The sequence below is a fragment of the Nannospalax galili genome, unplaced genomic scaffold, assembly GCF_000622305.1.
Source record: "Nannospalax galili isolate Female #2095 unplaced genomic scaffold, S.galili_v1.0 scaffold337, whole genome shotgun sequence".
Lineage (NCBI taxonomy): Eukaryota > Metazoa > Chordata > Mammalia > Rodentia > Spalacidae > Nannospalax > Nannospalax galili.
In genome coordinates this window covers 2233496-2246403 of record NW_008340932.1, presented here as the reverse complement: position 1 = coordinate 2246403, position 12908 = coordinate 2233496, and the positions used below count along the sequence as shown (strand labels likewise).

The window sequence follows — 12908 nt, the reverse complement described above, 5'->3', positions numbered from 1 at the left end:
ATCTCATACAAAGTATTTTGATCGAATCCCCTTCCCCAAATGTCCTAGATCCACCACTTCTAATACAGGAAGAGCAGGGTGTCTTTGGTAGCAATGAAGCCTTTCTGGGCTCTGTTGTGCTTAGTATGAGAGGCTAGGGTCTTGGAAACTCAATGGCCACCGAGGCCACCTCAAGCCAGAGACATTCAGGCTCTTGTCTTGCAAATTTGAAGAATGAACTTCACGGACCACAGGGTACGTTTTAGAAAGGAGTATTTATTATAGGGATCTTAGGAAAGAAAGCAGAGCTCCCGGACAACAGGAGGGGTCCCGGGGAGTGGAAATCCACTGAGTTTCATTGTTCAGGAGTTAATAGGGGTTTAACAGAGAGAGGAGGGGAGGGGGACATGGGCTGGTCAGTCCCATTCTCATTCCAGGAGTCCAGGTCCCTGGGAATTCTGGTCATGTCCTCAGCTTGTCTTCTAGGAACACGGTAATTACTTGAAGAAAAAAAAAACAAGATAAGGAAAATATGAAACCCCCTGACTGGCATCCCCAGACTCTGGCTGTGACAGAAGCACAGACATCTTTGGATTAGCTAGTTCTGGTATCTATCTAGGTAGTCTCAGATAGGGACAAGTGGACTGGTAGATCCAAGGGAATTTCTCAGCTTCCAGCCAAGAAAGAAACTGGTCATTGTTCTTTTGGAGTCTTTACCCTAAAACTGCCTAGTCCATTTCTACCTCCTGCTCTTATCATTCCTCCCTCTGAGGAGGTAACCCTAACTGCCCTTAGGGGATTAGAACGAAGATGGCTCTAGCTTCTTCCATGCTGAATAGGGGTGTCGGGTGTGGAGGTCAGGGTACCCCTCCAGGGAGTCTATCTAAAAGACCCCCAAAATGCATGAGTGGCTTTATTGTATGACTGCCAGGTGCAGTGAGGTAAGAAAGACTCTAGTTGTTGGCTAGTGATGTGGGGGAATAAACAGTAAATGCAAAAGAAGTTGAGGGGAATAGGTCAGGGGTTTTAGGGTTCCCATGCTTGTAGACTCTCAGGTTTTGGAAGACAATCAAGAGGGCCCATGTAGATTGAGTTAGAACATCGTAGGACCATCTGAGTGTGGACTGATCCTAAATGAGAAGCAATGAAATTGAAACAGCAGTTGAGAGTACACAAGGTCCAAATGTCAATAGAATTACTCTTAAGGTCCTACCAGACATAACTCCCTTCTACCATGAGGATTTTTGTTCCATATTTTACTCATTATTTTTATTTTATATATATAAGTGTATTGCCTGCATGCATGTGAGTGCACCTGTGTCGTACAATGCCTCAGAGGTCAGAAGAAGGTGTCGGATTCCCTTGGAACTGGAGTTAAGGAGAGTTGTAGCCACCATGTGGGTGCTGGGACTTGAACCTAGGTCCTCTACAACAGCACTCAGTGTTCTCAACTGCTGAGCCATCTCTCCAGCCCCCCACCATGAGGACTTAAAGATCCATTTCCAGAGCTGTTTGCCAAAAGGTATGGCACTGTCTATTACTGTCTGAATCTGCTTTTGTAGATCTTGTAAAGCAGATGAGATAAGCAGAATTGTCAGGGATGTGTACACACCATTCAACTTTGACGAAGGCACAGATCCCACCTTGTGCCATGTCAGGACATCTAAAGTCATGAGGTGTTGTATGATTGCCTTTTGAATTTCAGAGTTAAAAAGACAAATTCCTTGAGCTGTGCATTTAATGCCTTTTGAGTATATTTAGTGAGTTTCAATATGCCAAATGACATCTTCTAGGCCTGTAGATGGCATAAAAAAACAAATGCTAAATGATCATACCAGTGGAAAACACTTCAGGTCCAGCGATGTTGTAACAGGTAAACTGGGAGGGTGTTCTAGAGTTTTAATTTATCTTCCCTACATCTGAGGAAATCCTAGAGTACATCTGCCAATCCATCCTGGGGGTGCCCACAGCCAAAGGTTTAAGCTATTGGGTGCCATTAGGGGCTGCCCAGCATATTCTTGACCTCTCGTGTCATTCAGTAGCAAACCAGTCTGATGGATTAAGGGTGATAATTTTCTGACATAAAGTCAGTAGGAATCCATCCTAGATATCAAACATTACTGGAACATTTTGAGCCAGTGTGGTTTTGTTCCCAACATAAGGGAGCCATTTCCTTAAACGACCTTTCGTTGGGGTCAACCACATATATGTATCCCATACTTGAAAATAGCCATCTTGAGAGCCAGATGTGGTGGCACACGCCTTTAGTCCCAGTACTCAGGAGGCAGAGGCAGGAGGATTTCTGTGACTTCAAGGCCAGCCTGGTCTACACAGCGAGTTCCAGTCCAGGTGGGGCTACAGGGAAACCATGTCTCAAAAAGATCAAAAAAAAAAAATAGCCATCTTGATATCTATGATTGTTTTTCTCTTACTGTGGGACTAGAACTACTCTAGAGAAAGGGGTTAAAATATCTCGATAGGGCTCTATCAGTATCCTCTCTTGAAAAGCTCTTCCCATGCCCTTTTTGATTCCAAGTTGAATTAATAAGCCATTGAGAAACATCCCATGAAGTAATTTGTTTTAAGATTGGGGAATTATCTCTGGCCTGATGAATATACTGTTGTAATTGATTCCAATCATCCCCCTAAAGGGGAGATACCCACTATGGAAAGCCCAGAAGTTCTGGAGGTAAGGAGTCCACAGGCCCAGGAATTACTCTGTTTACTATCTTATGCATATTCTTGGGCCTGTACAAGGAATGAATTTTCATCCTGCGTATAGGCAGGTGGAAACAAAAAGCTAGCCAATATTAAAAACAGGAAACAAGGTATATTTTACAAGAGAAGAAAAAATGGGCTTATTTGTCCTTCCTTTAGAAGAAGGATTTTAATTCCTCAAAGAGTTCACAGGCATATTCCTCGGTGACTGGTTTGTTTGGTTTGACCTCTGGTGTTTCTCTCTGGCTTCAGGGTTTGACTCCAGTGGTGGATCCAGGATTCAATTCCAGGCACTTCGATGGCTATTGGGGTAGCTAGAATCACTGTGTGAAGTTCCTCCCAGGTAGGTTCTAGGGAAGGAGAGAGGGGAGAGCTTTGACCAGCACCTGATCTCCAGGGTGGAACAAAGGTGAGTCAGTCTCTCTGGTGCAAGCCTCATGCAGGCACTGTAACATTTGTTGGAACTGAGCCAGAGTCGTGATGTATTTGAGCAGCAGTTTCCTTATCAAGAAGAAAATCAATAGTGAGACACAGATGCCCATATAGCATCTCATATGGCCCTAAACCTAACACCTAAGGAGTATTTCTGATAGACAGCAGGTCTATGGGCAGCAAAGTTATCCGTGGTAAGTGGGTTTCTTGAGACAGTTTTCTCAGATGTCTCTTAAGGGTCTTATTAACTTTCTCCACTTTGTCAGAGGACTGTGGCCTCCAGGCACAGTGTAGGTGATACTGTATCCCCAGGGCCTTAGGGACTCCCTGGGTGACTGTTGCCTTGAAGGATAGGCTATTGTCACTCTATAGACTTTACTACCTCTGAGGCCTTTTCTGTCCTGCAGGAGAAAACTTCCACCCATGGTAAAGGTGTCTACCAATACCAGAAGATATTGTGTGCCTCTAGACTTCAGCATATGGGTGAAATCTATTTGCCAGTCTTCCCCTTCCAGATCCCCTCCAGTACACTGTACACCTGGAAGGGCTACTCTTTTATTTAGAGGATTGTTTTCTAGCATATTTCACAGGTTCTGGTAACCTGTTTAATGGTCTTTAAAATATTTTTTCCTGTAAGTAGCATCTGTGCCATCTGATAAGTAGCATTTGTCCCTCCATGGAAGGTTTGGTGAAGAGTTTTAAGAATTTTCCATTGGTTAGCATCAGGTAAGAGTAGCTTTCCTTTGTCTGTCTGAAGCCATCCTGTGGATTGCAAGGCATGCCCTCGTGACAAGGCTCATTCCTTTTTATGGGGAGAATATTGTGGGTCTATTCCCTCTAGAGTGCCTTCCCAAACCAAGGGTGCCTCTATCGCCTGTGAGGGGAGGAGGTTCCTAGCAACAGCCTTGGCTGCCTGGGTGGCCAGTTTGTTCCCCTCTGAGGTTCCATCTAGTCCTTTTCGATGTCCTTTTCAGTGTATTCCTGCAACTTCAGAGGAAAGAAAGACTGCAGTTAAAAGCTTATCTAGCTCCTGGTGGTATTTAATAGGAGATTCAGAGGCTGTCAGTTAATTTCTCTCTTTCTAAATAGTGGCATGAGCATGGAGGACCAAGAATGCATACTTAGAGTCTGTATAAGTATTAACTCTCTGATCCTTGCTTAGTTCCAGCACCTTAGTTAGGGCCACCAGTTCTGCCAGCTGAGTACTGGTGCCTGGAGGGAGAGGTACTTGCTCAATTATCTCTTTGAGGGCGACTGACTACTGCATAGCCAGCCCTGCAGATTCCTTGCCCCATAAAGAAACTTCCATCTATAAAAAGAGTCCAATTTGCATTTCCTAAAGGAGTCTCTTTAAGATCTTCTCAGACTGGAGGCTGTGTAACTCCAAGAGATTATTGCCTCACAGCTATGTTCTGGGTCCCCTGTCACTTTTGGGAGGAAGGTGGCTGGATTTAGTGAGGAATAAGTTCTTAACTGAATGGCAGGACCCTCCAAAAGAGCTTTCTGATATCTTAGGAAGTAATTATCAGTTAGCCAAAGATTTTCCTTAGAGGCCAACAGACCTGACACATCATGAGGAATATACAAAGTCAGGTCTTTCCCTAAAGTTAACTTAGTAGCTTCAGGAATTAAGAGGGCTATTGCTGCTACTGCCCTAAATTGGCCATCCCTTGGCCACGAGGTCTAATTCTTTACTTAAAAAATGTTGGGCAGGTCCACGAGCCTGAGTCAGCACACCCAGGGCCATTCCTTTTCTTTCTGACACATAAAGATTAAATACTTTTCCAGTTGGAAGGCTCAAGGCCAGGCCTTCAGTAGCTGTTTTAGCTGATTAAAGGCATGTTGGGCCTCTGGTTTCCAGGTCAGGAGGTATGTTCTTGATACCTGGGTATCTTTTATTTGTTAGCTATAGGGAATGTGCTATCTCCCCATATCCAGAGATCCATAACCTGCAAAATCCTGTGATTCCTAAGAATCCCTTAAGTTGCTTTAGGGTCTTAGGGAGTGGACAGGAGACAATGGGCTTTCTTATTTCTTCATTTAATGCCCTAATTCCCTCTGACAAAGTTAAACCCAAGTGTTTTACATTGTTCTGGCATAAGTGAACCTTAGACTTTGAAACTTTATAGCCACTATCTGCCAGGAAGTTGAGAAGGGACCTACTGCCCTGCTGTGAAGCCCCCTCTGTGGGGGCACAGAGAAGGATGTCATCTACTTTTTGAAGGACCTGAACTCAAGGGTGTGAGAATTCAGACAGGTCCTTTGCCAATGCCTGCCCAAACAGATGGGGGCTATCACGAAACCCCTGAGGCAGCACTGTCCAGGTCAACTAAGTAACTGCATCTGAGGGGTCCTTGAAAGCAAAAAGGTATTGGGAATCAAGGTGCAATGGGATGCAAAAGAAGCCATCTTTTGAGTCTAAAACTGTGACTCATTTAGTTCCCTTGGGAATTTGAGTTAGCAAAGTATAGGGATTGGGAACTAGAGGATGGATGGAGACCACAGCCCCTTTAATAAGGGGAAGGTCCTATACTAGTCTCCATTCCCCACTGTATTTCTGAACTTCCAGTATGGGGATGTGTACTAAAAATTACTTCTGGGAAGTGCAAGCAGCTTCCAGCCCCCTCCTCCCACTGTCCATATGACAAAATGAGGCATAATTTTTCCAAGCTACAGTTTGGGGAACCAAAGAATTTACTAGACTTCCAAACAGATCAGTGGGCGAGAGGGTTACTTACAGAAGTGTGGGCACAGTGGACTTCCCTCCTTCATTGCAGCAGGGACCCTGTGACCTCCTGGCAGTGACCCAAAATGGTGAAGGCCACCCCCTCTTTCTGGCTTCCCCCCATTTCTTTCCCCTGCCACCCCATCCTGTACCCCCCACCTCAGATCTGAGGGCAGCCAAGAGTGCAGAATCAACATAACACTCCTTCACACAAGTCTGGGTTATCTCCTAGAGTAAAGAAGGCATGTATATAAGGTATCTCAATCCATTTGCCTTTTTACAAAACTAATCTAGTTGTAAAATTGTATTAAAATTAATCCTGGAGGCCATTTCTCTCCGTCCTCCAGTTTATAACCAGGCCAGGTCTGAGTACAGAAAAATCTCAGGTGTTCCTTTCTTAAAGCTTGTGGATAGAAGAGATCCCAGTGGATAAGGATACAGTCTAGGGGAGCCTTTGCTGAAGACACAGGAGCCTTCCCTGAAAATAAACGGCTACCATCTGTAAGACAAACGAAGACATTTTGGAACATCTCTCAAATCTTCTGTCTTCAGAGATCCTCTTATCCTTTCCCATGAGTGACCACGACAAAAAGCTGTGGGAAGCGACCACGGCCGAGTCAGCCAAAAATGGCACCTTGACTGGCTGCCAAGCCTCGTGACTCCAACTCTTGGCTGGCTGCCAAGTCTCGTGACTCCAAGCTTCCTGCCTGAGGTGCCTTGGCTGGTTGCCAAGTCTCGTGACCCCACCCCCCACCCCCCCACCAAGACTTCCTTGTGGGTTGAGCCTTAGTATCCTCCATTAAACGTCAGTCCATATTACATTTTTCAATCTAGATAAGAGGTTGATAGCCCTGAGGATGAATTTTCCTTTTAAAAGTGTTGTCAATCAATCTGTCTGGTTTAGGGAAGCTACATTATAATCTATCATCTAAAGAATACAGAACACAAAACAGTAATATCTAAAAAGATGATGTTAGAATACTCTCCTCTTCTGCCTGTTCATAACACAGCAACAAATGCAAACACAGACACCAAGAGCACCCAAGGTGCAATGCAGCAGAAATATCAAATGAGGCATCTGTCCCAGCCAAAGAAGAACCAGGTCTATCAACACCACGGGGTGGACATCAGGACCCTGCGGAGTCAGTTGTTTCCAATCCTCTGTCATTAAAGCAGTTAAAGTTGGGCTGCTGCCATCATAACCATCAAGGTAGTGGCTACAATGTCTCCAGCAGCATTTGTCTAATATCTTCCGAGGTCACAGGCTGGATCTGCGTTTTCCCCAGATCGGTCCTGAGGAGCCGTGAATCCACATGGGCCTCCCAAGTTCAGGCATCTGAAAGCTCCAGTTCTCTCTCAGCACCGGGTGGATCAAGGCTCTAATTCTCTCACTAGTATAAACTCTTTCCTATCCAGATGCAAACGTCAGTCACACGTTTCAGTCAATCACAAACCACAGTCAATGTCCTATAAAACATACGCACTCCCAGGCTCCTGACCCCACAGCTGCTAGGAAGAGGAATCATAAGAGGAGATTCAGTACTCCTTACAGACATTTACCTACTCATTCACTCTCAAGTAAATGCGCCCAGTTCCTGAGCCAAAAGCAAAAGAGGAAATGCTGAGGGAGGGAGAAACGGGATGAAACAGAAGCAGAGCAGAGCGTGCTTCCCGCCTGTTGCTGAGGAAGGTGGGAAGATGGAAAATGAGGGACCGGTAAAGCAGGAAAGACAGAGCAGCGTCCATGTACTCACCCCCCTTTGGATTTCCTGGCCAGCACCACACATGACACAGGAATGACGGGTGTCTGAGAGCAACGGAGTCTTTCTTGGCTCTGTTGTGCTTAGCTTGAGAGCTTAGGAGCCCAGAAACTCAACTATCACCAGAGCTACTCATTCCGGGTGTCCAGGTCCCTGTAGATTCTGGTCAAGTCCGCAGCATGTCTTCCAGGAACAGGGTTTTACTTCAGGAAGAAGAGAGAGAAGGGGAAAACCAGACCCCCTTACTGGCATCCCTGGCTATGGCAGAACCAGAGGCGTCTTTGGATAGATAGTTCTGGTGTTCTGGCATCTCTAGCCTCAGGTAGGGATAAGTGTACTGGCCAGATCCAAGGGAATTTCCAGCTCTCATCCAAGAAAGAAACTAGTCATTGTTCTTTTGGGGTCCTTACCCTAAAACTGCCTAGCCAATTTCTACCTCCTGCTCTCATCACTTCCTCCTTATTCACCTAATTTCCTGTCCTCTTTTTTTAAGCCCATCAAGAATTTATGTTCCCCAAATAATCTTTGATGTGGGGGCATCCCCTAGAACATGGTTGAACTACCAGGGTCACACCTTTAAAGAAAACTAACCTACTCTCCCTCTCCCAGCAGTTATCAGTTGCCAATAGCACCTCAGCTAGGCCTGGGACATCAAGCCTACCTTCTCCTCCACGCTGGGATTCTGTCTGGCTCAAGCTTGCTCAGGTCTGTGTGTGCTGTCAACACAGCTGTGAGTTCATATGTACAAGAAATAAGCATGAAAGCAGTGGATCGTTTTGGGTTTTTTGTTGTTGTTGTTGTTTGTTTGGTTTTTTTTGGTCTTTTTGAGACAGGGTCTCCCTGTAGCCCCAGCTGTCCTGGAACTCACTATATAGACCAGGCTGGCCTTGAACTCACAGAGATACACCTGCCTTTGCCTCCCAAGTGCTGGGATTAAAGGTAGTGCCACCACGCCCGGCAAAATCAGTGTTTCTTAAGTAGATACCATATGTCAGGTACTACATTGTGTACTTTACTATACAATCTCAATTTTCCCAATGATGTTATGAAATTTAGATATTATTATGCTAGTGTAGAGCTACAGAAAGCAAGGTTTGAGAAGATAACAATAACTTAATCTGATGTGACTTCAAAAAGGTCCCAGGACATTATCTCTGTCACAAGTTTTTTTAAGAGTGCATCTCCAGACATTCCTAACTGTGGTGATTAATGTCAATTGTCAAATTGACAGGCTAGAACAACCTAGTAAACAAGCCAGATCTTTTCCTATGGTTGAGGTACATGATACTCAAACAAAACCAACCCCAATCCAGAACACCCAATCTAGATTCAACTAATTTCCTCCTCTATCATGAAAGAATCAAATACAGCTAACATGTCTCTGGGTAACCGGCCAGCCATCCAGTTATCACAGTTTTCCAAGAACTAGTGGCCACTTAATCACTGCTAGTGACAATCCAAACATTCAGCACTGGCAATAGCAAATCAGTCTTAGTTGTTGAGAAAAAGCAAGTGTTAGAGTTCCAAGTCTCTTCAGCAGTTTACTCTTTCATCTTCTAAATCCTTGAACACCGTAACCTATTTTAGTTTGTTTGGGCTGCTATGACAAAATACATAGAGCTGAGTGTCTTATAAACAAGATAAATATATTTTTCATGGTTCTCCAGACTAGAAGATAAAAGATCAGATGCCAACATAGTCAGGCTCTCCTTTGGGTCATAGTCTACACACTTCTCTTCGGGGGGTCTCTTTTATAAGGGAACTAATCTCATTCACAAGGTCTCATTCCTAACAACCGAACTGGCTTTAAAAGGTCCATCCTCCTAATACCATGACCTTAGGAGTAAGAGTTTCATCATATGAAACTGGAGGAGGCAGGGACACCAACATTCAGACTCTAATGGAGCCCAATTGCAAGCCAGGATGTTTTCTTTAAAGCACAATAAAAGTTATTTGCTGAAAGAGACATGACTTTCCTCCAAAATCCTAGCAAACCAAACTGTCTCCTGTCATACAGGACGCCTGCTGAGTTTTAAATGCTTAGAGGCAAAGCTAGTCCACTTAGAGCCTCCACCCCCTGGGGATCCTTTCTCCTGCCCCAGTACTAATCAAGTCTAATGACTTTTCAGATCACCCCATAAATAGGTCAAATAGATGCTAAATTATGTTCCCAGTGATTTACAAAAAAACTCCATTAGGATAAACAATGTGATGTGTGTGAATAAGTTAGTTTTTTATTCCCTTAAGACTGGCTAATTACATAAGGAATGTTAGAAACAGCTTTGTTTGAAGTTAAAGATACATGATTTATCTGACAACCACTACAGCAGTGACTGATCCAGACTAAGATAATCAATGGGTGCTAGACCCCTTAGTGAAAGAGGTGGATTGCAAGATATCGAAGTCTCTGAGTATCACCCCATAGCTGCTTTTTAATTGCAAAGAGATATCTAATAGTGATGAAATTTGACAGACATCAATCTAAGCAATAATCAAATAAATAGCACCAGGAATGTGACAAACTGACATTTCAGGTCTCATGAGTGAGAAAGATATTTTTTTAGTATTTTTGCCAAAAAGCTTTAGCCCAGATATAATCACAATTAGATAATTAGAGAGGTATAAGTATAAATAATTAGAGAAGTATAAATTACGCACTATGCAAAACCACTGGTCTGAGCTATTCAAAACTTTCAATGTCTTAAAATAAACTAGATTAGCTGGGCATGGTGACACATGCCTCTAATCCTAGGCAAATCTCTGTAAATTCAAGGTCAGCCTGGTCTACCTAGTGAGTTCTAGACCAGTTGGGGATACAGGGAGCCCTGTCTCAAAAAGAACCCCCTAAAAAACTAGATTTAAAAATAGCCACAGCTCTGGCATCTCCATTGTGCTGGGGTCTCCAATGCAACTGAGTCTATACCTTCACCAGTGGTCTCATGGCCTCTCTGCAGGGACTGCAACCCTGCCCCATGCTAAGCCTCAGCTCTCTCTAGGACCCCTTCAATCCTGCAGCACTCATGTTGTCAAAACCAGTACCACATGAGAGATTCTTACACATTGCCAAGTATGAGATGCAGCCTTGGGCCCCCTGGACCACAGCTTCGGTGTGCTGAGATACTTCCCAGAAGAGTTCAACTCAATGATGCTGATCTCTCATCAATCATAGCTAATATTTCAGCCCCAGCTAACCAGGATCAATTATCCCAGTAAAACAAAGGTTTCACTTCAGTCGTGCTGGTCTTTCACTAATCACAGCTGATTCTTCAGCCCCAGCTGACCACAAACCACAGATTCTTAATTCAATATTTCTCATGAATAACTCTGAGTCTTTGAGGGACTCTCATACTTCACTCTGAAACATCACAAGTCAGGTCTCCATTGTCTACATAGTTCTGAGCATTATCTTCCAAGGTCCCACAAAACAGCCCATTAAGCTCTGAGCACTCAATGGTTTTTCCATTCCAAAGTTCCAAATGCTTCCACAACCTTCCCCAAAACATACTCAGGTCCATCACAGAATGATTCCATTCTCTGGCACCAGTTTATGTTCTAGATTACTTTCTATTGCTATGATAAAACATTGACCAAAACCAATATGGGGAGGAAAGGGTTTATTTGGATTATAAACTACAGTATCATCAAGAAAAGCCAAGAGAGGAGCTCAAATGGGAACCTGGAGGCAGGAACTGAAGTAGAGACAACAGAGGAATGCTACTTGCTGATTTCCTTCCTTTGGCTTACTCTGCTACCTTTGTAATGTACCCCAGGCCCACCTACCTAAGGATGGCACTGCCCACAGTAGACTGGGCCCTCCTTCATCAATTAGCAGTGAAGAAAATGCCTCACAGACATGCTCACAGGACAATCTGATGGAGGAAATTCCTCAATTGAGGTTCCCTCTCCCCAAGTGTCTCTAATTTTGTCAAGTTGAGAAAAACTAACCAGCACATATGCTATGTGAGATAATGTCCAGTCTCTCAGCATTTAAGATTAAGGCACCCCAATGTTTCAGCTGACTTTTGAGTACTTTGGAAAATAGATATAAATACATAGACTCATACATCCATCGACAGATAAATGGATTTTAAAGTACTGTATATCAATATGCCAGGCAAGATATGCCCACTGGTGCAATAGTGGCATGACTGTTAGAGGGGTAGTCAAGTACTTTGTGATTAGATTTGAGGTGAGGTCTGCTTCACAAGAGAGAATTCATGGTTGTACCATAAACCTAGTCAAAAGCCCATGCCTGGGGTGGTCATAGACCCTGAGGGAAGGAGGAGGGCACAGAATCTGTTAATACTGTGTTGTTAAATGGTCATGTTATTAAACTGCCTTTTAAATATTTGTGTTCATACTCATAAATCAGTGCTGCTCTCAACCTTAGAAGAACTTCTTTTTGCATTGGGCAGTGGTTGATGACACTCAAAGCTGGTCAGAGTATAGAGAATAAGTGGCTGTGAGTATTCAGCCATAAATGGGATATTTATATCAAATCACCACCACTACCATCCCACCAAGACTCAGGGAACATCATAGAGGAGGTAATGTAAAGAATGTAAGAGTTGGAGGATAGGGAGGAACGCTATAAAATGTTTTCTTCTGGACGTGACATGGCCATTGCACTCACAAACACGCAACAGCTATGGTAACTTATGTAAGATCAAGCCAGTCAAAATTCCAGTGTGAATGAGGGAGGGCCTCATGAGGCCGACCCCTAATTGAGGAGATACTGACAGCTGATGGATAACAAGGAAAAGGGAATCATTTTTCTTTGAGGCTGTAACCCTTAATACGTTGCCCATCTTCCAGAGCATGACCCCACATCCATGTGCATATAGGCAGCACTAATTAGACTCAGTAGATATCTTTTTTTTTTTTTAAATGACATTCAGTTGGAAGGAAGACATGTTGGGAAGATTCTGGGGAATTGGGAGTGGGGAGTAGGGGTGGACATGATCAAAATACATTGCCTATCCGTATTGCATTTTCAATAAATTAAAATATCATTAAAAATATCATTTAAAATCAATGAACATAAGAAATGTACTGATAAAAACATGGCATACTGGGGTTGGAGAGATGGCTCAGCAGTTAAGAGCACCAAGCTGCTCTTGCAGAAGACCTGGGTTTGAATCCCAGCAACCACATGGCAAGTAACAACTGTCCATAACTCCAGTTCCAGAGGATCTGATGCCCTCTTCTGACCTCCATGGGCATTGCATGACACAAGTGCATATGCACACATGCAGGCAATACACTCATACACATAAAATAAAAATAATAAATAA

At 43.7% G+C, this 12908-nt stretch overlaps 1 long non-coding RNA gene across 1 annotated transcript; it reads right to left on the bottom strand.

Moving 5' to 3' along the window:
* Window positions 1-294: 294 nt before the first annotated feature.
* LOC115070891 lies at window positions 295-5927 on the bottom strand. Its single transcript, XR_003849994.1, has 3 exons — window positions 5868-5927; window positions 3084-3198; window positions 295-479 (listed from the first exon to the last, which is right to left on the bottom strand). It is a non-coding gene; the product is annotated as an uncharacterized LOC115070891 (long non-coding RNA).
* Window positions 5928-12908: the final 6981 nt, after the last annotated feature.